This window comes from Arachis stenosperma, chromosome 7 (genome assembly GCF_014773155.1).
Source record: "Arachis stenosperma cultivar V10309 chromosome 7, arast.V10309.gnm1.PFL2, whole genome shotgun sequence".
Taxonomy (NCBI): Eukaryota; Viridiplantae; Streptophyta; class Magnoliopsida; order Fabales; family Fabaceae; genus Arachis; species Arachis stenosperma.
Window position 1 is genome coordinate 30,149,877 of NC_080383.1, and position 26,412 is coordinate 30,176,288.

Consider the following 26,412-nt stretch of genomic DNA (forward strand, 5'->3'; position numbering starts at 1 on the left):
TTTCAATCGTTCTATTTAAGTCCCTAACATTTCAAAATTGGCTCAATGTTGTCCTGCCATTAGGCATCCGTTAACAGAATTGACGGTGGGACAAAATTGAGACGATTTTGAAACGTTAGGGGCTTAAATAGAACGAAAACGTTGGGGACAAAAATGATACATAGAAATAAATTTTAATTTTATCCTTCAATAATATCAATTTTTTACTATACATAATATTTAATTATTTTTAATTACATCTAAGTAAATTACACTTAATCACATTATTTTCATTCTAAATAAAATTTTTTATATGTTTATATTAACTTATAACTTTCAGTGTAAAATTATAAAAAAAAATTATTTAGAATGAAAGTAATGTGATTAAGTGTAATTTACTTAGATGTGATTAAAAAAAATTGAATACTATGTACAGTAAAAAATTGATATTATTGAAGGATAAAATTAAAATTTATTTCTATGTATCATTTTTGTCCCCCAACGTTTTCGTCGTATTTAAGTTCCTTACATTTCAAAATCGTCTCAATTTTGTTCCGCTGTCAATTCTGTTAACGGATCCCTAACGGCAGGACAACATTGAGTCAATTTTGAAACGTTAGGGACTTAGATAGGACGATTGAAACGTTAAGGACAACTTTAGAACTTACCCCAAACGTTAAGGACAAAAACGATACTTTGCTCTTGTTTTAAAAATTTTTATGAAACTGGATTTGATTATAACATAGTTATCAAATCCAGCTCGACCCGGCCGGTTCGACCGAAAACCTGGTCACCAGGTCGGGCCAAGCCACTCGTCGAACCGACTATGCATGGGACCCGGTGGAACCTGGTTCGACCCGATGGGTTTTCGTCAAAACCGGTGAGCCGGCTAGTTAATTCAACCTGGGCCGGGTTGAGCTTTTATTTTTTTGAGTATATACCCATTTTGGTCCTCAAAAAATTTCAAACCAGACATTTTAGTCCCCAACTAAAATTAATTACTCGATTGGTCCCTAACAATTAATTCCGTCAGTCACTTAGGTCCTTGACTCTGTCAACTCTAACAGAAGACAAAATGGTCCTTGAAAACTCTAACATGGGACAAAATGATCCCTGACAACTCTAACAAGGAACAAAATGATCCCTGACCCCTTTATTCGAAAATGACATTGTTCTTTCCCAATTTTTATCATATCTCGCATAACCCTAACATTCATACTCTCCTTATTCACCTTCACAGCCTTCTTTTCCATCTTTTCCTTCCTCCTCTTTAGCTCCAAGATTAAGCCATGGTGTAATTGTCACACGTGTCGTACCTACCTCAACATGTCATGGACCACACACTTCCTAAATCTTTGTGACTGGTACATTCACCTCCTCTGCACTTCACCCACCAAAAGTATCCACTTCCACGTCTTTGATAACATCACTTCCAACCCTGACAACGTCCACGACATTCTCAAGACCAAGTTCCACAACTACTCCAAGGGCACGCCTTTTTGCACTCTCCGGCAAGCAATATAGATTGTTGGACATTAGGACATCATGAGAAGATTCTTCTTCGACATCATATGTAAATTCTCATTTGAAATAGACACCGAGTGCTTCATTCCTTCTTTTTCGAAGCCCAAGTTGGTAGAAAGCTTCAACCTCGCATCCAAGCTATTACAACAAGCAATGTCACCGTTGCCATTCATATGGAAACTGAAGCGATTACTAAACTTTGGTTCGGAGAAGAAGCTGAAGAAAACGATCAGAGTGGTGGACAATGTGGTCATGGAGATGTTAGGGCAGAGGAGGAGGGAGATGGCAACGACGACGATAAGTCTTAACAAATCAGACTTGCTGTCTAGATTCATGGGATCCATCGAAGACGACAACTAGTTGAGAGACTGATGAGCGGATAATTTGTATGCTTTTTGGCATTGTTTTTAGTATGTTATAGTTAGTTTTTATTATATTTTTATTAGTTTTTAGTTAAAATTCACTTTTTTGGACTTTACTAGGAGTTTGTGTGTTTTTCTATGATTTCAGGTATTTTCTGGCTGAAATTGAGGGACTTGAGCAAAAATCTGATTCAGAGGCTGAAAAGGACTGCAGATGCTGTTGGATTCTGACCTCCCTGCACTCAAAGTGATTTTCTGGAGCCACAGAAGCCCAATTGGCGCACTCTGAACAGTGTTGGAAAGTAGACATCCTGGGCTTTCCAGCAATGTATAATAGTCCATACTTTGCCCGAGATTTGATGGCCCAAACCGGCGTTCCAAATCAGCTCAAAACTGCCCGGCGTTAAACGCCGGAACTGGCACAAGAATGGGAGTTAAACGCCCAAACTGGCACAAAATGCTGGCGTTTAACTCCAAGAAAAGTCTCTACACGAAAATGCTTCAATGCTCAACCCAAGCACACACCAAGTGGGCCCGGAAGTGGATTTTTATGTCATTTACTCATTTCTGTAAACCCTAGGCTACTAGTTCTCTACAAATAGGACCTTTTACTATTGTATTTTCATCTTTTGATCACTTTAGATCTCTAGATCATCTTTTGATCATGTTTTTATGATTGAACCCTCTTTGGGAGGCTGGCCATTCGGCCATGCCTAGACCTTGTTCTTATGTATTTTCAACGGTGGAGTTTCTACACACCATAGATTAAGGTGTGGAGCTCTGCTGTACCTCGAGTATTAATGCAATTACTATTGTTCTTCTATTCAATTCGGCTTGTTCTTATTCCAAGATATTCATTCGCACTCAAGAACTAGATGAATGTGATGATTATGTGACGCTCATCATCATTCTCACTTATGAACGCGTGCCTGACAACCACTCCCGTTCTACAAGCAAACAAGGCTTGAATGTTTATCTCTTGGATTCCTTAATCGGAATCTTCGTGGTATAAGCTAGAATTGATGGCGGCATTCAAGAGAATCCGGAAGGTCTAAACCTTGTCTGTGGTATTCTGAGTAGGATTCAATGATTGAATGACTGTGACAAGCTTCAAACTCCTGAAGGCTGGGCGTTAGTGACAGATGCAAAAGAATCAATGGATTCTACTCCAACCTGATTGAGAACCGACAGATGATTAGCCGTGCCGTGACAGGGTGCGTTGAACATTTTCACTGAGAGGACGGGATTGTAGCCACTGACAACGGTGATGCCCAACATACAGGTTGCCATGGAAGGGAGTAAGAAGGATTGGATGAAGATAGTAGGAAAGCAGAGAGACGGAAGGGACAAAGCATCTCCATTCGCTTATCTAAAATTCTCACCAATGAAATACATAAGTATCTCTATCTTTATTCTATGCGTTATTCATATATCATCTATAACCATTTGAATCTGCCTGACTGAGATTTACAAGGTGACCATAGCTTGCTTCATACCAACAATCTCCGTGGGATCGACCCTTACTCGTGTAAGGTTTATTACTTGGACGACCCAGTACACTTGCTAGTTAGTTGTGCAATGTTGTGATAAAGAGTTGAGATTGCAATTGAGCGTACCATGTTGATGGCGCCATTGATGATCACAATTTCGTGCACCAAGTTTTTGGCGCCGTTGCCGGGGATTGTTGAGTTTGGACAACTGATGGTTCATCTTGTTGCTTAGATTAGGTAATTTTCTTCAGAGTTCTTAAGAATGAATTCTAGTGTTTCAAGGTGATGTTCTTATCATCACCAAAGCTGATTGATTCTCATCAATTTAGCTTTTGAATGTAATGTCCTGCTGAAGCTTGGCTAGCCATGTCTAATTTCTTTAGACTAAAGCTTTAGACTAACATTGCATGATTCCTGGAATTCTCATTGAGAATTTTGATATCTTTATTTTCTTCTTCCATTTAATTTTCGAAAAATCCAAAAAAAAAATTACAAAATCATAAAAACCAAAAATATTTTATGTTTCTTGTTGAGTCTAGTGTCTCATGTTAAGTTTGGTATCAATTGCATGTTTCTGTTCTTCTTTCATTCATTCATGTGTCTTAAGTGATCTTCAAGATGTTCTTGATGATTTCCTTGCTCTGATCTTTGAATCCTCTTGACTTGAGTGTTCTGTTATATGCATTCTCATTTTGTTAGTGCCAGTAGTATACAAACTGCTAAGTTTGGTGTCTTGCATGCATTGTTATTTGATTTTAGTTGCATTTTGATTATTCTTCATTATTAAAAATCCAAAAAAATATTTTTAATTTGTGTCTTTCAAGTCAATAATACAGAGAATTGAAGATTCAGAACATACAGCAGAAGAATTACACAGAAAAAGCTGGGCGTTCAAAACGCCCAGTGAGGAAGGCAAACTGGCGTTTAAACGCCAGCCAGGGTGCCTGGTTGGGCGTTTAACGCCCAAAAGGGTAGTGCTTTGGGCGTTAAACGCTGATGAGCGGATAATTTATACGCTTTTTGGCATTGTTTTTAGGTAGTTTTTAGTAAGATCAAGCTACTTTTAGGGATATTTTCATTAGTTTTTATGTTAAATTCACATTTCTGGACTTTACTATGAGTTTGTATGTTTTTCTGTGATTTCAGGTAAATTCTGGCTGAAATTGAGGGACTTGAGCAAAACTCTGAAAAAGGCTGACAAAAGGACTGCTGATGCTGTTGGAATCTGACCTCCCTGCACTCAAAATGGATTTTCTGGAGCTACAGAACTCCAATTGGCGCGGTCTCAACGGCTTTGGAAATTAGACATCCAGGGCTTTCCAGCAATATGTAATAGTCCATACTTTATTCGGAAATTTGCGACGTAACTTGGCGTTGAACGCCAAGTTCATGCTGCTGTCTGGAGTTAAACGCCAGAAAAACGTCATGATCCGGAGTTGAACGCCCAAAACACGTCATAACTCGGAGTTCAACTCCAAGAGAAGCCTCAGCTCGTGGATTGATCAAGCTCAGCCCAAACATACACCAAGTGGGCCCCGGAAGTGGATTTATGCATCAATTACTTACTCATGTAAACCCTAGGAGCTAGTTTATTATAAATAGAACATTTAACTAATGTATTTGACATCTTTTGATCACTTTAGATCTTAGGATCAGATCTTTGAACGCATAGTTCTTAGACCATGGGGGCTGGCCTCTCGGCCATGCCTGAACCTTTCACTTATGTATTTTCAACGGTGGAGTTTCTACACACCATAGATTAAGGGTGTGGAGCTCTGCTGTACCTCAAGTTTCAATGCCAATAAGATGATATCCTATTCAATTCTATTTATTCCTATTTCAAGATATACGTTGCACTTCAACTTGATGAATGTGATGATCCGTGACACTCATCATCATTCTCACCTATGAACGCGCGTGATTGACAACCACTTCCGTTCTACTCTAGGCCGGGCGCATATCTCTTAGATTCCCCAACAGAATCTTCGTGGTATAAGTTAGATAGATGGCGGCATTCATGAGAATCCGGAAAGTCTAAACCTTGTCTATGGTATTCCGAGTAGGATTCTAGGATTGAATGACTGTGACGAGCTTCAAACTCCTGAAGGCTGGGCGTGATGACAAGCGCAAAAGAATCAATGGATTCTATTCCAACCTGATTGAGAACCGACAGATGATTAGCCATGCGAGTGACAGCCGCAGAGGACCATTTTCACTGAGAGGATGGGATGTAGCCATTGACAACGGTGATGCCCTACAAACAGCTTGCCATGGAAAGGAGTAAGAAGAATTGGATGAAAGCAACAGGAAAGCAGAGATTCAAGAGGAGCACAGCATCTCCATATGCCTATCTGAAATTCCCACCATTGAATTACATGAGTATTCCTATCCCTTTTCAATTATTTTATTATTAATTTTCGAAACCCATAACTATTTAATCTGCCTATCTGACAAATACAAGGTCACCATAGTATGCTTCATACCAACAATCTCCGTGGGATCGACCCTTACTCACGTAAGGTATTACTTGGACGACCCAGTGCACTTGCTGGTTAGTTGTGCGGAGTTGTGAATTGAATTTTAGACACCGTAATATTGAGCACCAAGTTTTTGGAGCCATTACCGGGGATTGTTTCGAGTTAGAAAAGAATGAATCACAATTTCGTCCACCAAACGCCAGAATGGATACCATTCTGGGCGTTTAACGCCAGGATGACATCCTTTGAATTAGCATTTGATTATGAGAGTTCATTGTTGGTTTGGACTATTCTACTAACGAATTGATTCTTGTTTTAATTGATTCTAAACCAGCAATGAGTTATCGTTATCAAACTTGGTGCCGTTGTCGGAGAATTGCAATGGTGTATGTTTTTCCTTTTGTAAATATGTTAATATGTGAATAGCTTGCCCATGATGCAAGGAGATGAACACCCTTACACTAGAAGGGTCAACTTTGATCAAAGGTTGGACCAAGTCCTCACAGTCATTTGTGAAGAGGGCGCCCAATGGAAGAGAGATTCAAGAGGGAAGCCGGTTCAATTGAGAAGGCATGACCTCAAGCCCGTAGCTAGGGGATGGTTGGAGTTTATCCAACGCTCAATCATTCCCACTAGCAACCGGTCTGAAGTTACTCTAGACCGGGCCATCATGATCCATAGTATCATGATTGGAGAAGAAGTAGAAGTTCATGAGGTTATAGCCCAAGAACTTTATAAGGTGGCGGACAAGTCCTCTATCTTGGCAGGGTTAGCCTTTCCTCATCTCATTTGTCACCTCTGTTATTCAGTTGGAGTTGACATAGAGGGAGACATCCCCATTAATGAGGACAAGCCCATCACTAAGAAAAGGATGGAGCAAACAAGAGATCCCACTCATCATGAAATCCCTGAGATGCCTCAAGGGATGCACTTTCCTCCACAAAACTATTGGGAGCAAATCAACACCTCCCTAGGAGAATTGAGTTCCAACATGGGACAACTAAGGGTGGAGCACCAAGAACATTCCATCCTCCTCCATGAAATTAGAGAAGATCAAAGAATCATGAGAGAGGAGCAACAAAGGCAAGGAAGAGACATTGAGGAGCTCAAGCACTACATAAGATCTTCAAGAGGAAGAACAAGCTGCCATCACTAAGGTGGGCCCGTTCTTTAATTTTCTTGTTCTTTATTTTTCTGTTTTTCGAAAAAATCATGCTTATGTTTATCTATGTTTGTGTCTTGTGATCATTGGTGTCTTAGTGTCTATGCCTTAAAGTTATGAATGTCCTATGAATCCATCGAAAAATGTTCTTAATTGAAAAAGAGAAGAATTGCATGAATTTTAAATTTTATAACAGATTAATTATTTTGATGTGGTGGCAATACTTTTGTTTTCTGAATGAATGCTTAAACAGTGCATATGTCTTTTGAATTTGTGGTTCATGAATGTTGGCTCTTGAAAGAATGATGAAAAAGGAGACATGTTACTGAGGATCTGAAAAATCATAAAAATGATTCTTGAAGCAAGAAAAAGCAGTGAATACAAAAAAAACGAAAAAAAAAAAGAGAAAGAGAAAAGGAAAAAGAAAGAAATAAAGTTGTGATCCAAGGCAAAAAGAGTGTGCTTAAGAACCCTGGACACCTCTAATTGGGGACTCTAGCAAAGCTGAGTCACAATCTGAAAAGGTTCACCCAATTATGTGTCTGTGGCATGTATGTATCCGGTGGTAATACTGGAAGACAGAGTGCTTTGGGCCACGGCCAAGACTCATAAAGTAGCTGTGTTCAAGAATCATCATACTTAACTAGGAGAATCAATAACACTATCTGGATTCTGAGTTCCTATAGAAGCCAATCATTATGAATTTCAAAGGATAGAGTGAGATGCCAAAACTGTTCAGAGGCAAAAAGCTAAAAGCCTCGCTCATCTAATTAATATTGATCTTCATAGATGTTTTTGGAATTCATTGCATATTCTCTTCTCTTTATCTTATTTGATTTTCAGTTGCTTGGGGACAAGCAACAATTTAAGTTTGGTGCTGTGATGAGCGGATAATTTGTACGCATTTTGGCATTATTTTTAGTATGTTTTAGTTAGTTTTTATTATATTTTTATTAGTTTTTAGTTAAAATTCACTTTTCTGGACTTTACTAGGATTTTGTGTGTTTTTCTGTGATTTCAGGTATTTTCTGGCTGAAATTGAGGGACTTGAGCAAAAATCTGATTCAGAGGCTGAAAAGAACTACAGATGCTGTTGGATTCTGACCTTCCTGCACTCGAAGTGGATTTTCTGGAGCCACAGAAGCCCAATTGGCGCGCTCTAAACGGCGTTGGAAAGTAGACATCCTGGGCTTTCCAGCAATGTATATTAGTCCATACTTTGCCTGAGATTTGATGGCCCAAACCGGCGTTCCAAATCAGCTCAAAACTGCCCGGCGTTAAACGCCGAAACTGGCACAAGAATGGGAGTTAAACGCCCAAACTGGCACAAAAGCTGGCGTTTAACTCCAAGAAAAGTCTCTACACGAAAATGCTTCAATGCTCAGCCCAAGCACACACCAAGTGGGCCCGGAAGTAGATTTTTATGTCATTTACTCATTTCTGTAAACCCTAGGCTACTAGTTCTCTACAAATAGGATCTTTTACTATTGTATTTTCATCTTTTGATCACTTTAGATCTCTAGATCATCTTTTGATCATGTTTTTATGATTGAATCCTCTTTGGGAGGCTGGCCATTCGGCCATGCCTAGACCTTGTTCTTATGTATTTTCAACGGTGGAGTTTCTACATACGATAGATTAAGGTGTGGAGCTCTACTGTACCTCGAGTATTAATGCAATTACTATTGTTCTTCTATTCAATTCGACTTGTTCTTATTCCAAGATATTCATTCGCACTCAAGAACTTGATGAATGTGATGATTATGTGACGCTCATCATCATTTTCACTTATGAACGCGTGCCTGACAACCACTCCCGTTCTACAAGCAAACAAGGCATTCAAGAGAATCCGGAAGGTCTAAACCTTGTCTGTGGTATTCTGAGTAGGATTCAATGATTGAATGACTGTGACGAGCTTCAAACTCCTGAAGGCTGGGCGTTAGTGACAGACGCAAAAGAATCAATGGATTCTACTCCAACCTGATTGAGAACCGACAGATGATTAGCCGTGCCGTGACAGGGTGCGTTGAACATTTTCACTGAGAGGATGGGATTGTAGCCACTGAAAACGGTGATGCCCAACATACAGCTTGCCATGGAAGGGAGTAAGAAGGATTGGATGAAGACAGTAGGAAAGCAGAGAGACGGAAGGGACAAAGCATCTCCATTCGCTTATCTGAAATTCTCACCAATGAAATACATAAGTATCTCTATCTTTATTCTATGCGTTATTCATATATCATCTATAACCATTTGAATCTGCCTGACTGAGATTTACAAGGTGACCATAGCTTGCTTCATACCAACAATCTCCGTGGGATCGACCTTTACTCGCATAAGGTTTATTACTTGGACGACCCAGTGCACTTGCTGGTTAGTTGTGCGAAGTTGTGATAAAGAGTTGAGATTGCAATTGAGCGTACCATGTTGATGGCGCCATTGATGATCACATTTTCGTGCATCAGAGACACAGGCATTAGTTTTCTGAGTATGAATTGGTTGAGAACAAGTTGAGGATTTTTTTCTTATGAACATTAAATTTATAGAGTGTGCATTGTGTAGTTTGAAGTTATAGTGTTAGACGGTTTGTGTTATGCGAGATATGATGGAAAGTGGGAGAGAATAGTGTCGTTCTCGAACAGAGGAGATCCGAGACCATTTTGTCCCCTGTTAGAGTTGTCAAGGACTATTTTGTTCTCTGTTAGAATTAACAGAGTAAAGGACATAAGTGACTGACGGAGTTATTTGTTAGGGACCAATCGAGTAATTAATTTTAGTTGGGGACTAAAGTGTCTAGTATGAAATTCTTTGAGGAACAAAATGGGTATATACTCTATTTTTTTAAAACAATCGGGAACGACGTCGTTTGGCTATCAGATCCCCCTACCCTTTTATTCAACGAAACCCTAACGCTATTCCTCCCCTCCCCATTGCCCATAATCTGATTCTAGTGGAAGCCCCCAGGCCCCAGCACTTGTTTGTCGTCTCTCTGCTCCTCCGTCCTCCGTTGTCGCCTCGTCGACACTCGGCAGTCCCTCACCCTCGCCCTCACCTCGTCATTCCATCAATCCATCGTGGGTCACCTCGTTACTTCATCGCCTCTCTACTACCTCGTCACTCTCGGTCTCTCACGGTCACGACCTCACTCCCTCACCTTGTCACTCACCTCGTCTCCTCACTTCGTCATCGTCGCGGTCCCGTGCTCCTGCCTTGCGTTCATTTCATTGACGGCAGAAAGCTCATAAAAACAGAAATCAAGCAGCATCTCTGCATCTGCTCCCTCAGGTCAGTCGGGTGATGGTGATCGTCTTCTTGGTTGCTGTCTGGGAACCAGTTATCCAGGTGAGCTCCCTTCAATTTTTTTACCTGGCCTTTCACTAGAATTGTTGCATACTAAACTTGGTGGTTGCTGTTGACTATTGTAATTGAATTTTAGAGTTGTTGAATAGTTGAAGCTGAGCATATTTTAGTTAGTATTGTTATTGAATATGGTGGTTATTACTAATTTCCTATTGTATTTGATTTGTTAGAGTTGTTATTGAATCTGGAAGTTATTACTTTAGTTAGAATTATTGTTGAACTTGAATCTGGTGGTTGCTAATATTGCATTTAGTTTTTTAGTGTTGTTTGTTGCTGGTTGCTATGTTTTAGAGTTACTATGTTTTAGAGTTGCCGTGTATTTTAGAGCTGTTGTTATTTGTTGTTGGCGCTTTTATTGAATTGTTGTTTGTTCACTCTGTTGAATCACAACGTCAGTGAACTTTGGTGGAATGGTGGTGGTTGCTGTGTTGCTTAAAAACTGACTGAAGTAAATCTTTTGTTGCTGAAAATATTTTTAGTTTCTTTTGCTAGAATTTTAAAAATGTCTTCATCTCAAACACCACCAGAAACACCACCATCTCAAGAACAAGCATCATCAGCAACTCCTACCCCTGATCTTACCACTAGAGACTAGTTTATTATCTTTTTTTAAATTATTAGTTATGTTTAAGACTTGATATTAGATAATTAATGTGTGTAAAGACTTACATTTTAAGTTTTAAGACATTACTTTAATTTTATTTATATAATTTTATATTTTTTTATATTTTTGTTGATTCTGGAGTCTGGTGGCCACTACAAGAAAACAGCTCTATTGCCACGCTTTTAAAGCGTGGCGAAAAGCTGAAAAAAGCGTGGACAATTGAACCCAGTTAATATGAGAAAGTTGGCTACTATGACAGGCTCAGTTCAAGAAAATAAGGAGAGTTTGAGAGAATGGACAATTGAACCCAGTTAATATTTTCTCATCCACCAGCATTGCCCTCTGCTTAAAACTAGTTGGAACATTCACTGGTTGAGCCTGTAATGCAAGATATATATATATATATATATATATATATATATATATATATATATATTAAAAAAAAACTCAAAAGCTACATGCAAGATATATATCCAATGCCTAATAATACTTCAAAGCAAACAAAACATCATCCGATGTACTTCGAATTTCAGATCCAAAAACAGCAGAGTCCCATTGTTTCAACCACAAGAGTACCTGTCTCAGACAATAAACTTAAGAAACTGCATTGTGAATTCTTGATTCCTCTACTTGTCCCTGCATACATGCCCTTTATTTTCGTTTCCCATTCAAGAACAGATTCAAATTTAGAAGGACGCAAAACATGAAAATTAAATCTAAGTAATCAAACAATGATGCATTTAGTTCAAGTAATTGGAATTTAGAAGCATGGAGAAGTGGGTGCTTACTGGGATATGGTAAAGAACAAAAAAAGAAAGGAAGTGAAGATAGGGGCAACCACTTACCATACCACTTGGCGAGTTCATCATTGGCAGGAGTGATAGCAGTAGCAGCTTTCTTTGAAGGAGGAGGTGGTGCTGCCTTCTTCTTACTAAAGAGAGCCAGTGGAGAGTATAAGTACTCAAAACTCGAAAGAATTCCTATCTTACCACTGAGAAAGATAAGAGAGGAAAAAACAAACCTTGCCCTTCAGTATGACGACATTGGAATTGCTGCCGGTCCTCCTCAAAGGAAGCGGTAAAGCTGATCGTGTTACACCAAATCAAAACCGTCCAAATCCATAATTTGATAAAGAACAAATAAATCTCTAAAACAGATCAAAATTTGCACAATTAAAATCAGAACCAAATAAGGATAACAAATCATCATAATAGTTTTTCCAATCAGGTCTATAAACTAATCATAGGCTTGCAAACAATTTTTTTTTTCTATTAAAAAGATTTTAACAAAAAAAACTAAGCAAAAAACAAACTAGATTAACCATATGCATCATATAACTAAAATTTATCATGAAAGTAGTAGACTATGACCTGTGCAAGACCAGGCTGCCGGGAACATTGAATCATCAAGCGGCCAATGACATCATGAGCTACAACAGTTTCAACAAATAAATAAATCACTGATTAAACTTGATATTATGCTGAAGGGGCCGAGCAATTTACCTATTGCTTTGCCTGAAGTCATAACCATAACCAAGCAATGTGGTTCTTGTAGCTACACCCGACAAGCATGCAATCATATCATGGAAATGATACACCTCAGTCGAATGTATACATTTCGTAAACTGCAACAACATTTCACATAACAGCAGAAAATCAAATCAAATCACTTAATTAAAATACCCAAAAATAACAAAAAATAAAACAGGCTATGTTGAACTGTTGATTATTGGTTTAATCAATTAACAATTCAATAAATTACCAAGGATGGATCTAGAATATCAATTGCATAGAGGCCGAGATCATCTTCAGGGACCACAATATCAGATTTCCGGTCAAGTGTTTCAGTGTAACCTGAAAAGTTGAACACAATCTGACTAGGAATCAGAACTAATCAAGTTTATCAGAACATAACATGTATCATTTTGAGTATAAATTTGAAAATTTTACTCCAAAAACAAGCTGATAGAACCACGAAGCTCCATTTCCATTTTCAATTAACCCTAGCCTTTAAGAAATGTTTTGATTTGGGGGAAATAGGTGAAACTCACGGAAAGTGAAGGATTGAGAGAAAGGGCAGAAGAGAACTTTGGACGAGTAAGGATTCGATTGCAGACAGAGCTCCATGATTTGCTGACGCAAGCAGCGGAAGTGAACCAACGAGCCGGGAGCCTCGCCAGAATGTTCTGGAGAAGGTCCTTGTTCACCGAATCAAAACTTCTACCGTTCCCATTGGCTGAGAAGGCAGTAGAGCAGAAGAGGAAGGAGGGCAGAGACTGGCGGTGCGGAGGAAGGAAAGGCGACCTCCGTTGGCTAACCGACGCGGTGAGTAATGAGCGCCAAGGGAGTGCGAACGCCAGCAAAGACGGGTTAGGGGAGACGACGGAGGGAGCGCCGGCAGATGAGAGAGTGCAAGCGATGCCGATGACGAGGTGGCGCTGACGCTGACGGTAAGGATGCTGGTAACGGCGACGAGGAGACGAGGCGGAGAGGGAGCAGAGGCTAACGACGCAGCGAGGGTGGTGCTGGTGACGGCGTGCTTCTAAGCTCTTCCAGGGTAGCTCGATTAGGGTTGGTGCTGGTGGAAGAGTGACTAGGGGATGTGCGCTGGATTAGGGTAGCTAGATTAGGGTTGGGGACCGGGTTGAAAGAGGGTCAATTGGATTGGGGACCGGGTCTTAGGGTTTTTTTTTTAAAAAAGCTTTTGGCCACGCTTTTTTAGCGTGCCAAAAGTGGTACCAGGATATGGCCACGTTTTGTAAGCGTGACCGTAATGAAACCCTGTCGCCACGCTTTTAAAACGTCCCTGTTTCTCTCTATGGCCACGCTTTAAAAGCGTGGTAGAAAAAAAACGTGGTACCAGGATATAGCCACCTTTTGTAAGCGTGGCCGTAATGAAACCCTGTCGACACGCTTTTAAAACGTCCCTGTTTCTCTCTATGGCCACGCTTTTGAAGCGTGGCAGAAAAAAGCGTGGCTTTTTCTCAAATCAATTGCCACCCTTCCAAAAGCGTGGCCGTTGACCCTTTTCGCCACGTTTTTGAAGTGTGGCAAGAAAAAACGTGGCCAAATCTCTATTCAATTGTCACCCTCACAAAAGCGTGGCCATTGACCACTTTTAGCCACGCTTTTGAAGCGTGGCAAGAAAAAAGCGTGGCCATAAGCCTTTTTTCTTGTAGTGTGGCATTCTTTTGTTTTTTATTTTGTTGATTATAATGATTGTGAGTTGTTATTTTTTTTAATCTTGTTTTTGTTACTTGTAATAATTTTGAGTTGCTATTTTTTTATTGTGGTTGCATTCTAAAACATTTTGTTTTTGTAAGCAGCTTTTCGATATCTAAATAATTTCTAAACATTATGTGTGTTGCTTTTGTGCGTTTTGATTTTTTTATTAACAAACTTTGATGTTTGAAATTGTGTGTGAACTTTTAATGATAAATTATGGACAATTTATTATTTGAAATTGTTAAATTTAAATTTATTAGTTTAGAAATCATTGAATTTTTAATAATTTTATTTTATATATAGTTAATCCGGTTGAACCGGGATTAGACCTAGAGGTGACAAATGGGCCGAAAACCACTGGGCTGGCTCACGTAACTCGCCAAAAAAGGTGGGTCAGAGTATAAATTTTAGACCGCCATAATAAAAAATCCCGCCTAACCGATACCGCCTAATCTATGGGTTTTGGCAGTGTCTTACTTTTTTTTTCAGCCAATGATAAATTTATTTAAATTTAATAAAATTGTCCGTAGACGCTTAAAGCACAAATTTCAACTCCAGGGTCAAAATTCAACCACAAATTTTGTCTTAGATATTGCTTCAATTCCATATTGTTCTACTTTCTTTCCCAAACATGTTGCATACTTCCACAAATTTGTGACTTTATATTGGGTTATTTTTTCTGCTAATGGCATCAATTCTCAATACATGAACATCATATTAGAATTCCGATATAAATCATAAAAGAATGAGAAAGTTGCTTAAATTTCTAAAACAATTACATGCAAATAAATTAGGAATTTACTTTCCACATGTTCACTTATGTGTCTGATAAATTAACATTTGAGTAAAGTGACAAATAAGCCCTTGAATATTTATACTTCGGACAAATTAGTCCAAAAGAAAAAAAAAGTACCCATGAAGTATTCACGATAGTAGACGTGAACAAATTAGTTCAAATTAAGATCTTCTGCCTCGATCATAGGGCTAATTTGGACATAATATATCCATGTCTATTATTGTAAAGGACTTCATCGGTTTTTTTCCGGGGGCTAATCTGTCCAAAGTATAATCAAGTTGGCCATCGTCAATCCAAAAACACTCACTCCAAAACCCATGAAACCACGTATTCATGCTCAGTTCATCTCTTTCAAATGATTACAAACATTGAGTAACATCATGTTTTTCACTCTTGCTTTCTGTATTTGTATGTAAGAGTTTCTATTTTGGTATTAAAGACTAAAGAGTTTAAGTTGGTTCCAAACGATTTTCTCAGTTGCTTCAGTAAATTTCCAAGTTAGTTTAAGAGCATTTATGTGTTATGTACTCATAATTTCTGTGTTGGATTATGTGGTTTGGTGTTTATTTGAACCAACTTGATTTTTGCACATTTCGTTGAATTTTGACATTTTTTGTTGGCTAAGCTGCAAAATAGGTTCAAGTTGACCTCACAGCTTGTCAGTGAAACATAGGCAAAATGTGCACTATGATAAAGATTTCAAAATTTAAACAAATTTCAAATAAATAATTTTTTTAATATTTAAAAAGAATACCAACAAAATTTTGTCCTCTAGAAGCAGCAATATTTTATCATCTACATTTGCTTAGTGTCCATAATAATAATAATAATAATAATAATAATAATAATAATAATAATAATAATAATAATAGTGCTTATGTTATGTTTTATTGAGACAGGGGATAACGTGAAAAATATATAAAACATTGAGCAGAGTGTCAGTGACCTCAACTACCAGCTATGGCAATAAGCTTTCATCCCCTCACTCTACCTTCAGCTATACCAGTCATTTTTCTTAAACTCATATTTCATTCTCTTCCACCCCCCCCCCCCCAAAATTGTATCAAATTACTCAATAGCTAAAATCAATTTCTTTTCTTTCCATTAAATTCTTTATTTTTATGAAGCTGCTACTTCAAAATCAAATCATAACTATATTCAATTTTCCAGACGATAGAGCTAAGAGTTGCAAATTCATGGAACCCTAGTGGTGCGCGAAATCGTGATCACTACAACTTCACACAACTAACCAGCAAGTGCACTGGGTCGTCCAAGTAATAAACCTTACGCGAGTAAGGGTCGATCCCACGGAGATTGTTGGTATGAAGCAAGCTATGGTCACCTTGTAAATCTTAGTCAGGCAGACTCAAATGGGTATAGATGATGAATAAAACATAAAGATAAAGATAGAGGTACTTATGTATATCATTGGTGAGAGCTTCAGATAAGCGTATGAAGATGCTTTCCCTTCCATCTCTCTGCTTTCTTACTGTCTTCATCCAATCCTTCTTACTCCTTTCCATGGCAAGCTTATGCAAGGGTTTCACCGTTGTCAGTGGCTACCTCCCATCCTCTCAGTGAAAATGTTCCTATGCTCTGTCACAGCATGGCTAATCATCTGTCGGTTCTCGGTCAAGCCGGAATAGAATCCAGTGATTCTTTTGCGTCTGTCACTAACGCCCCGCCTGCTAGGAGTTTGAAGCACGTCACAGTCATTCAATCATTGAATCCTACTCAGAATACCACAGACAAGGTTAGACCTTCCGGATTCTCTTGAATGCCGCCATCAGTTCTTGCCTATACCACGAAGATTCTGATCTCACGGAATGGTTGGCTCGGTTGTCAGGCGAGCACTCGGTTGTCAGGCGATCAACCATGCATCGTGTATCAGGAATCAAAGAGATATTCACTAGAGCCTTGTTGCTTGTAGAACAGAAGTGGTTGTCAGTCACTTTGTTCATAAGTGAGAATGATGATGAGTGTCACGGATCATCACATTCATCAAGTTGAAGAACAAGTGATATCTTGGACAAAGATCAAGCGGAATTGAATAGAAGAACAATAGTAATTGCATTAATACTCGAGGTACAGCAGAGCTCCACACCTTAATCTATGGTGTGTAGAAACTCCACCGTTGAAAATACATAAGAACAAGGTCTAGGCATGGCCGAATGGCCAGCCTCCCAAAGAGTGTTCAATCATAAAAACATTATCAAAAGATGAAAATACAATAGTAAAAGGTCCTACTTATAGGAAACTAGTAGCCTAAGGTGTACAAAGATGAGTAAATGACATAAAAATCCACTTCCGGGCCCACTTGGTGTGTGCTTGGGCTGAGCAATGAAGCATTTTTCGTGTAGAGACTCTTCTTGGAGTTAAACGCCAGCTTTTATGCCAGTTTGGGCCTTTAACTCCCATTTTGGTGCCAGTTCCGGCGTTTAACGCTGGGATTTCTGAGGGTGACTTTGAACGCCGGTTTGGGCCATCAAATCTTGGGCAAAGTATGAACTATCATATATTGCTGGAAAGCCCAGGATGTCTACTTTCCAACGCCGTTGAGATCGCGCCAATTAGGCTTCTGTAGCTTTAGAAAATTCACTTCGAGTGCAGGGAGGTCAGAATCCAACAGCATCTGCAGTCCTTTTCAGTCTCTAAATCAGATTTTTGCTCAGGTCCCTCAATTTCAGCCAGAAAATACCTGAAATCACAGAAAAACACACAAACTCATAGTAAAGTCCAGAAAAGTGAATTTTAACTAAAAACTAATAAAAATATACTAAGAACTCAACTAAAACTACTAAAAACATACTAAAAACAATGCCAAAAAGCGTACAAATTATCCGCTCATCACAACACCAAACTTAAATTGTTGCTTGTCCTCAAGCAACTGAAGATCAAATAAGATAAAAAGAAGAGAATATGCAATGAACTCCAAAAACATCTATGAAGATCAGTATTAACTAGATGAGCGGGGCTTTTATCTTTTTGCCTCTGAACAGTTTTGGCATCTCACTCTATCCTTTGAAATTCAGAATGATTGGCTTCTTTAGGAACTCAGAATCCAGATAGTGTCATTGATTCTCCTAGTTAAGTATGATGATTCTTGAACACAGCTACTTCATGAGTCTTGGCCGTGGCCTAAAGCACTCTGTCTTCCAGTATTACCACCGGATACATACATGCCACAGACACATAATTGGGTGAACCTTTTCAGATTGTGACTCAGCTTTGCTAGAGTCCCCAATTAGAGGTGTCCAGGGTTCTTAAGCACACTCTTTTTGCCTTGGATCACAACTTTATTTCTTTCTTTTTCTTTCTTTTTCTCTTTCTTTTTCGTTTTTTTTTTTCGCATGCTTCTCTTTTTTTTTTTTTTGTATTCACTGCTTTTTCTTGCTTCAAGAATCATTTTTATGATTTTTCAGATCCTCAGTAACATGTCTCCTTTTTCATCATTCTTTCAAGAGCCAACATTCATGAACCACAAATTCAAAATACATATGCACTGTTCAAGCATACATTCAGAGAACAAAAGTATTGCCACCACATCAAAATAATTAAACTGTTATAAAATTCAAAATTCATGCAATTCTTATCTTTTTCAATTAAGAACATTGTTTATTCAAGAAAGGTGATGGATTCATAGGACATTCATAACTTTAAGGCATAGACACTAATGATCATAAGACACAAACATAGATAAACATAAGCACTAAAATTCGAAAAACAAGAAAATAAAGAACAAGGAGATTAAAGAACGGGTCCACCTTAGTGATGGCGGCTTGTTCTTCCTCTTGAAGATCTTCTCTAATTTCATGGAGGAGGATGGAATGTTCTTGGTGCTCCACCCTTAGTTGTCCCATGTTGGAACTCAATTCTCCTAGGGAGGTGTTTAGTTGCTCCCAATAGTCTTGTGGAGGAAAGTGCATCCCTTGAGGTATCTCAGGGATCTCATGATGAGAGGGGTCTCTTGTTTGCTCCATCCTTTTCTTGGTGACGGGCTTGTCCTCATCAATAAGGACGTCTCCCTCTATGTCAACTCCAATTGAATAACAGAGGTGACAAATGAGATGAGGAAAGGCTAACCTTGCTAAGGTAGAGGACTTATCCGCCACCTTATAGAGTTCTTGGGCTATAACCTCATGAACTTCCACTTCTTCTCCAATCATGATGCTATGGATCATGATGGCCCGGTCTAGAGTAACTTCGGACCGGTTGCTAGTGGGAATGATTGAGCGTTGGATAAACTCCAACCATCCTCTAGCCACGGGTTTGAGGTCATGCCTTCTCAATTGAACCGGCTTCCCTCTTGAATCTCTCTTCCATTGTGCGCCCTCTTCACATATGACTGTGAGGACTTGGTCCAACCTTTGATCAAAGTTGACCCTTCTAGTGTAAGGATGTTCATCTCCTTGCATCATGGGCAAGTTGAATGCTAACCTTACATTTTTCGGACTAAAATCCAAGTATTTCCCCCGAACCATAGTAAGCCAATTCTTTGGATCCGGGTTCACACTTTGATCATGGTTCTTGGTGATCCATGCATTGGCATAGAACTCTTGAACCATCAAGATTCCGACTTGTTGAATGGGGTTGGTAAGAACTTCCCAACCTCTTCTTCGGATCTCATGTCGGATCTCCGGATATTCACTCTTTTTGAGTGAAAAAGGGACCTCGGGGATCACCTTCTTCAAGGCCACAACTTCATAGAAGTGGTCTTGATGCACCCTTGAGATGAATCTCTCCATCTCCCATGACTCGGAGGTGGAAGCTTTTGTCTTCCCTTTCCTCTTTCTAGAGGTTTCTCCAGCCTTGGATGCCATAAATGGTTATGGAAAAACAAAAAGCAATACTTTTACCACACCAAACTTAAAAGGTTTGCTTGTCCTCGAGCAAAAGAAGAAAGAAGAGAGTAGAAGAAGAATAAATGAGGAAGAAGGGAGTGGCTTAGTGTTCGGCCAAAGAGGGGGAGAAGTGGTGTTTAGGTTGTGTGAAAATGAAGGGGTGAAGAAGGGTATATATAGGAGAGGGGGGCTCATGGTTCGGTCATGTATGGGTGGGTTTGTGAGGGGAAGTGGTTTGAATTTGAAGGGTGAGGTAGGTGGGGTTTTATGAAGGATGGATGTGAGTGGTGAAGAGAAAGATGGGATTTGATAGGTGAAGGGTTCTTGGGGAAGAGGTGTTGAGGTGATTGGTGAATGGGTGAAGAAGAGAGAGAGTGGTGGGGTAGGTGGGGATCCTGTGGGGTCCACAGATCCTGTGGTGTCAAGGAAAAGTCATCCCTGCACCAAATGGCATGCAAAATCACGTTTTGAGCCATTTCTGGCGTTAAACGCCGGGCTGGTGCCCATTTCTGGCGTTTAACGCCAGGTTCTTGCCCTTTTCTGGCGTTTAACGCCAGTCTGGTGCCCCTTTCTGGCGTTAAACGCCCAGAATGGTGCCAGACTGGGCGTTAAACGCCCACCTGCTAGCCTTACTGGCGTTTAAACGCCAGTAAGTTCTTCCTCCAGGGTGTGCTATTTTTCTTCCTGTTTTTCATTCTGTTTTTGCTTTTTCACTTGATTTTGTGACTTCTCATGATCATCAACCTACAAAAAAAACATAAAATAACAAAAGAAAATAGATAAAATGTAACATTGGGTTGCCTCCCAACAAGCGCTTCTTTAATGTCAGTAGCTTGACAGAGGGCTCTCATGGAGCCTCACAGATGCTCAGAGCAATGTTGGAACCTCCCAACACCAAACTTAGAGTTTGAATGTGGGGGTTCAACACCAAACTTAGAGTTTGGTTGTGGCCTCCCAACACCAAACTTATAGTTTGACTGTGGGGGCTCTGCTTGACTCTGATTTGAGAGAAGCTCTTCATGCTTCCTCTCCATGGTGACAGAGGGATATCCTTGAGCCTTAAACACAAAGGATTCTTCATTCACTTGAATGATCAGTTCACCTCCATCAACATCAATCACAGCCTTAGCTGTGGCTAGGAAGGGTCTGCCATGGATGATGGATTCATCCATGCACTTCCCAGTCTCTAGGACTATGAAATCAGTAGGGATGTAATGGTCTTCAATCTTCACCAAAACATTCTCTACAAGTCCATGAGCTTGTTTTCTTGAATTGTCTGCCATCTCTAATGAGATTCTTGCAGCTTGCACCTCAAAGATCCCTAGCTTCTCCATTACAGAGAGAGGCATGAGGTTTACACTTGACCCTAAGTCACACAGAGCCTTCTTGAAGGTCATGGTGCCTATGGTACAAGGTATTGAAAACTTCCCAGGATCTTGTCTCTTTTGAGGTAATTTCTGCCTAGACAAGTCATCCAATTCTTTGGTGAGCAAAGGAGGTTCATTCTCCCAAGTCTCATTTCCAAATAACTTGTCATTTAGCTTCATGATTGCTCCAAGGTATTTAGCAACTTGCTCTTCAGTGACATACTCATCCTCTTCAGAGGAAGAATACTCATCAGAGCTCATGAATGGCAGAAGTAAATCCAATGGAATCTCTATGGTCTCATTTTGAGCCTCAGATTTCCATGGTTCCTCATTTGGGAACTCAGTGGAGGTCAGTGCACGTCCACTGAGGTCTTCCTCAGTGGCGTTCACTTCCTCTCCTTCCTCTCCAAATTCGGCCATGTTGATGGCCTTGCACTCTCCTTTTGGATTTTCTTCTGTGTTGCTTGGAAGAGTACTTGGAGGGAGTTCAGTAACTTTCTTGCTCAGCTGTCCCACTTGTGCCTCCAAATTTCTAATGGAGGACCTTGTTTCAGTCATGAAACTTTGAGTGGTTTTGATTAGATCAGAGACCATGGTTGCTAAGTCAAAGGGGTTCTGCTTAGAATTCTCTGTCTGTTGCTGAGAAGATGATGGAAAAGGCTTGCCATTGCTAAACCTGTTTCTTCCACCATTATTGTTGTTGAAACCTTGTTGAGGTCTCTCTTGATTCTTCCATGAGAAATTTGGGTGATTTCTCCATGAAGAATTATAGGTGTTTCCATAGGGTTCTCCTAGGTAATTCACCTCTTCCATTGAAGGGTTCTCAGGATCATAAGCTTCTTCTTCAGATGAAGCATCCTTAGTACTGCTTGGTGCATTTTGCATTCCAGACAGACTTTGAGAAATCAAATTGACTTGTTGAGTCAATATCTTGTTCTGAGCCAGAATGGCATTCAGAGTATCAATCTCAAGAACTCCTTTCTTCTGATTAGTCCCATTGTTCACAGGATTCCTTTCAGAAGTGTACATGAATTGGTTATTTGCAACCATTTCAATTAGCTCTTGAGCTTCTGTAGGCGTCTTCTTCAGATGAAGAGATCCTCCAGCAGAGCTATCCAAAGACATCTTGGATAGTTCAGAGAGACCATCATAGAAAATACCTATGATGCTCCATTCAGAAAGCATGTCAGAAGGACATTTTCTGATCAGTTGTTTGTATCTTTCCCAAGCTTCATAGAGGGATTCTCCATCCTTCTGTCTGAAGGTTTGGACTTCCACTCTAAACTTACTCAATTTTTGAGGTGGAAAGAACTTTGCCAAGAAGGCATTGACTAGCTTTTCCCATGAGTCCAGGCTTTCTTTAGGTTGTGAGTCCAACCATATCCTAGCTCTGTCTCTTACAGCAAAAGGGAATAGTATAAGTCTGTAGACCTCAGGGTCAACCCCATTAGTCTTGACAGTGTCACAGATTTGCAAGAATTCAGCTAAGAACTGATGAGGATCTTCCAATGGAAGTCCATGGAACTTGTAATTCTGTTGCATTAGAGAAACTAATTGAGGCTTAAGCTCAAAGTTGTTTGCTCCAATGACAGGGATAGAGATGCTTCTCCCATAGAAGTCGGGAGTAGGTGCAGTAAAGTCACCCAGCACCTTCCTTGCATTGTTGTTGTTTTTGGCTGCCATGGGTTCTTCTTCTTTGAAGATTTCTGTTAGGTCCTCTACAGAGAGTTGTGCCTTAGCTTCTCTTAGCTTTCGCTTCAAGGTCCTTTCAGGTTCAGGGTCAGCTTCAACAAGAATGCCTTTGTCTTTGCTCCTGCTCATATGAAAGAGAAGAGAACAAGAAAATGTGGAATCCTCTATGTCACAGTATAGAGATTCCTTGAGGTGTCAGAGGAAAAGAAAATTAGAAGAAACAGGTAGAAGAATTCGAACTTAGTCAAATAGAGTTCGAATTGTGCATTGAGAAGGAGTGGTACTCCATAAATAGAAGGATGTGAGAAGAGGGGAAGAGAATTTTCGAAAATTAAGTGAAAGATTTTGAAAACATTTTGAAAAACTTGAATTGATTTTCGAAAACCAAGAGTGGGAAAGAAATCAAGTAATTTTTGAAAAAGATTTTGAAATTAGAAATCAAAAAGATATGATTAAAAACTGTTTTGAAAAAGATGTGATTATAAAAAAAAGATATGATAAAAAAAAGTTATGGTTTTAAAAAGATATGATTGAAAAGATATGATTAAAAAAATTAAAAAGATTTGATTTTAAAAATTAATGACTTGCCTAACAAGAAAATATATGATTCAAACATTAAACATTTCTCAACAGAAAAGGCAACATACTTGAAATGTTGAATCAAATCATTAATTGATAGCAAGTATCTTTGAAAAAGGAAAGAAATTGATTTTGAAAACATTTGATTGAAAAGATATGATTTGAAAAAGATTTGATTTTGAAAAACTTTGAAAACTTGAAAAAAATTGATTTGAAAACAAAATCTTCCCTCTTGTGCCATCCTGGCGTTAAACGCCCAGAATGGTATCCATTCTGGAGTTTAACGCCCAAAATTCTACCTTTTTGGGCGTTAAACGCCCAACCAGGTACCCTGGATGGCGTTTAAACGCCAGTCTGTCCTTCTTCACTGGGCGTTTTGAACGCCCAGCTTTTTCTGTGTAATTCCTCTGCAGTATGTTATGAGTCTTCAATTCTCCGTATTATTGACTTGAAAAGACACAAATGAAAAATATTTTTGGATTTTTAATAATAAGGAATAATCAAGATGCAACTAAAATCAAATAACAATGCATGCAAGACACCAAACTTAGCAGTTTGTATACTACTGACACTAATAAAATGTGAATGCATATGAGACACATAAACACTCAAGTCAAGAGAATTAAAAATCATAGTAATAAAATCATCAAGAACAACTTGAAGATTAATGAAGACACATGCATGAATGCAAAAGAGCAGAAACATGCAATTGACACCAAACTTAAAATGAGACACTAGACTTCAAACAAGAAACATAAAATTATTTTTGGTTTTTATGGTTTTGAAATTTTTTGTGCTTTTTCGAAAATTATATGAAAATAGAAAATGAAGGTTTCAGAATTCTTAGTTTGGATTCCAGGAATCATTGCAATGCTAGTCTAAGACTCCGGTCCAGGAATTAGACATGGCTTCACAGCCAGCCAAGCTTCCAAAGAAAGCTTCGGTCCAAAACACTAGACATGGCCAATGGCCAGCCAAGCCTTAGCAGATCATTGCTCCAATAGCAAGATTGATAGAAATCAACAAGCTCTTGTGATGATCAGTTGAAACCTCGGTCCAATAAGATTAGACATGGCTTCTCAGCCAGCCAGACTTCAACAGATCACCATGAAACACTAGAATTCATTCTTAAGAACTCTGAAGAAAAATACCTAATCTAAGCAACAAGATGAACCGTCAGTTGTCCATACACAAAACAATCCCCGGCAACGGCGCCAAAAACTTGGTGCGTGAAATCGTGATCACTACAACTTCGCACAACTAACCAGCAAGTGCACTGGGTCGTCCAAGTAATAAACCTTACGCGAGTAAGGGTCGATCCCACGGAGATTGTTGGTATGAAGCAAGCTATGGTCACCTTGTAAATCTTAGTCAGGCATACTCAAATGGATATAGATGATGAATAAAACATAAAGATAAAGATAGAGGTACTTATGTATATCATTGGTGAGAGCTTCAGATAAGCGTATGAAGATGATTTCCCTTCCGTCTCTCTGCTTTCTTACTGTCTTCATCCAATCCTTCTTACTCCTTTCCATGGCAAGCTTATGCAAGGGTTTCACCGTTGTCAGTGGCTACCTCCCATCCTCTCAGTGAAAACGTTCCTATCCTCCCATCCAGTGATTCTTTTGCGTCTGTCACTAACGCCCCGCCTGCTAGGAGTTTGAAGCACGTCACAGTCATTCAATCATTGAATCCTACTCAGAATACCACAGACAAGGTTAGACCTTCCGGATTCTCTTGAATGCCGCCATCAGTTCTTGCCTATACCACGAAGATTCTGATCTCACGGAATGGTTGGCTCGGTTGTCAGGCGAGCACTCGGTTGTCAGGCGATCAACCATGCATCGTGTATCAGGAATCAAAGAGATATTCACTAGAGCCTTGTTGCTTGTAGAATAGAAGTGGTTGTCAGTCACTTTGTTCATAAGTGAGAATGATGATGAGTGTCACGGATCATCACATTCATCAAGTTGAAGAACAAGTGATATCTTGGACAATGATCAAGCGGAATTGAATAGAAGAACAATAGTAATTGCATTAATACTCGAGGTACAGCAGAGCTCCACACCTTAATCTATGGTGTGTAGAAACTCCACCGTTGAAAATACATAAGAACAAGGTCTAGGCATGGCCGAATGGCCAGCCTCCCAAAGAGGGTTCAATCATAAAAACATGATCAAAAGATGAAAATACAATAGTAAAAGGTCCTACTTATAGGAAACTAGTAGCCTAAGGTGTACAAAGATGAGTAAATGACATAAAAATCCACTTCCGGGCCCACTTGGTGTGTGCTTGGGCTGAGCAATGAAGCATTTTTCGTGTAGAGACTCTTCTTGGAGTTAAACGCCAGCTTTTATGCCAGTTTGGGCGTTTAACTCCCATTTTGGTGCCAGTTCCGGCGTTTAACGCTGGGATTTCTGAGGGTGACTTTGAACGCCGGTTTGGGCCATCAAATCTTGGGCAAAGTATGGACTATCATATATTGCTGGAAAGCCCAGGATGTCTACTTTCCAACGCCGTTGAGAGCGCGCCAATTGGGCTTCTGTAGCTCCAGAAAATTCACTTCGAGTGCAGGGAGGTCAGAATCCAACAGCATCTGCAGTCCTTTTCAGTCTCTAAATCAGATTTTTGCTCAGGTCCCTCAATTTCAGCCAGAAAATACCTGAAATCACAGAAAAACACACAAACTCATAGTAAAGTCCAGAAAAGTGAATTTTAACTAAAAACTAATAAAAATATACTAAGAACTCAACTAAAACTACTAAAAACATACTAAAAACAATGCCAAAAACCGTACAAATTATCCGCTCATCACCTAGCCTTACAGTTATCTCACAAGTACAAGAAATAAAAATAGAAAATAATCTCGAGTTATTTTCTGGAGTGTCACTGACACTGAGCTTATTAATTAATTAATTAATTAATTAATTTAATTATTTGTGTTTTTGCAAG

The 26,412-nt window shown here is 39.4% G+C and overlaps 1 non-coding gene across 1 annotated transcript; it reads left to right on the forward strand.

Annotated features, from left to right (window-relative positions):
- The first annotated feature begins 22,369 nt into the window (after positions 1–22,369).
- LOC130942371 (small nucleolar RNA R71) lies at positions 22,370–22,473 on the forward strand. The gene has a single exon (XR_009070943.1). It is a non-coding gene; the product is annotated as a small nucleolar RNA R71 (small nucleolar RNA).
- Positions 22,474–26,412: the final 3,939 nt, after the last annotated feature.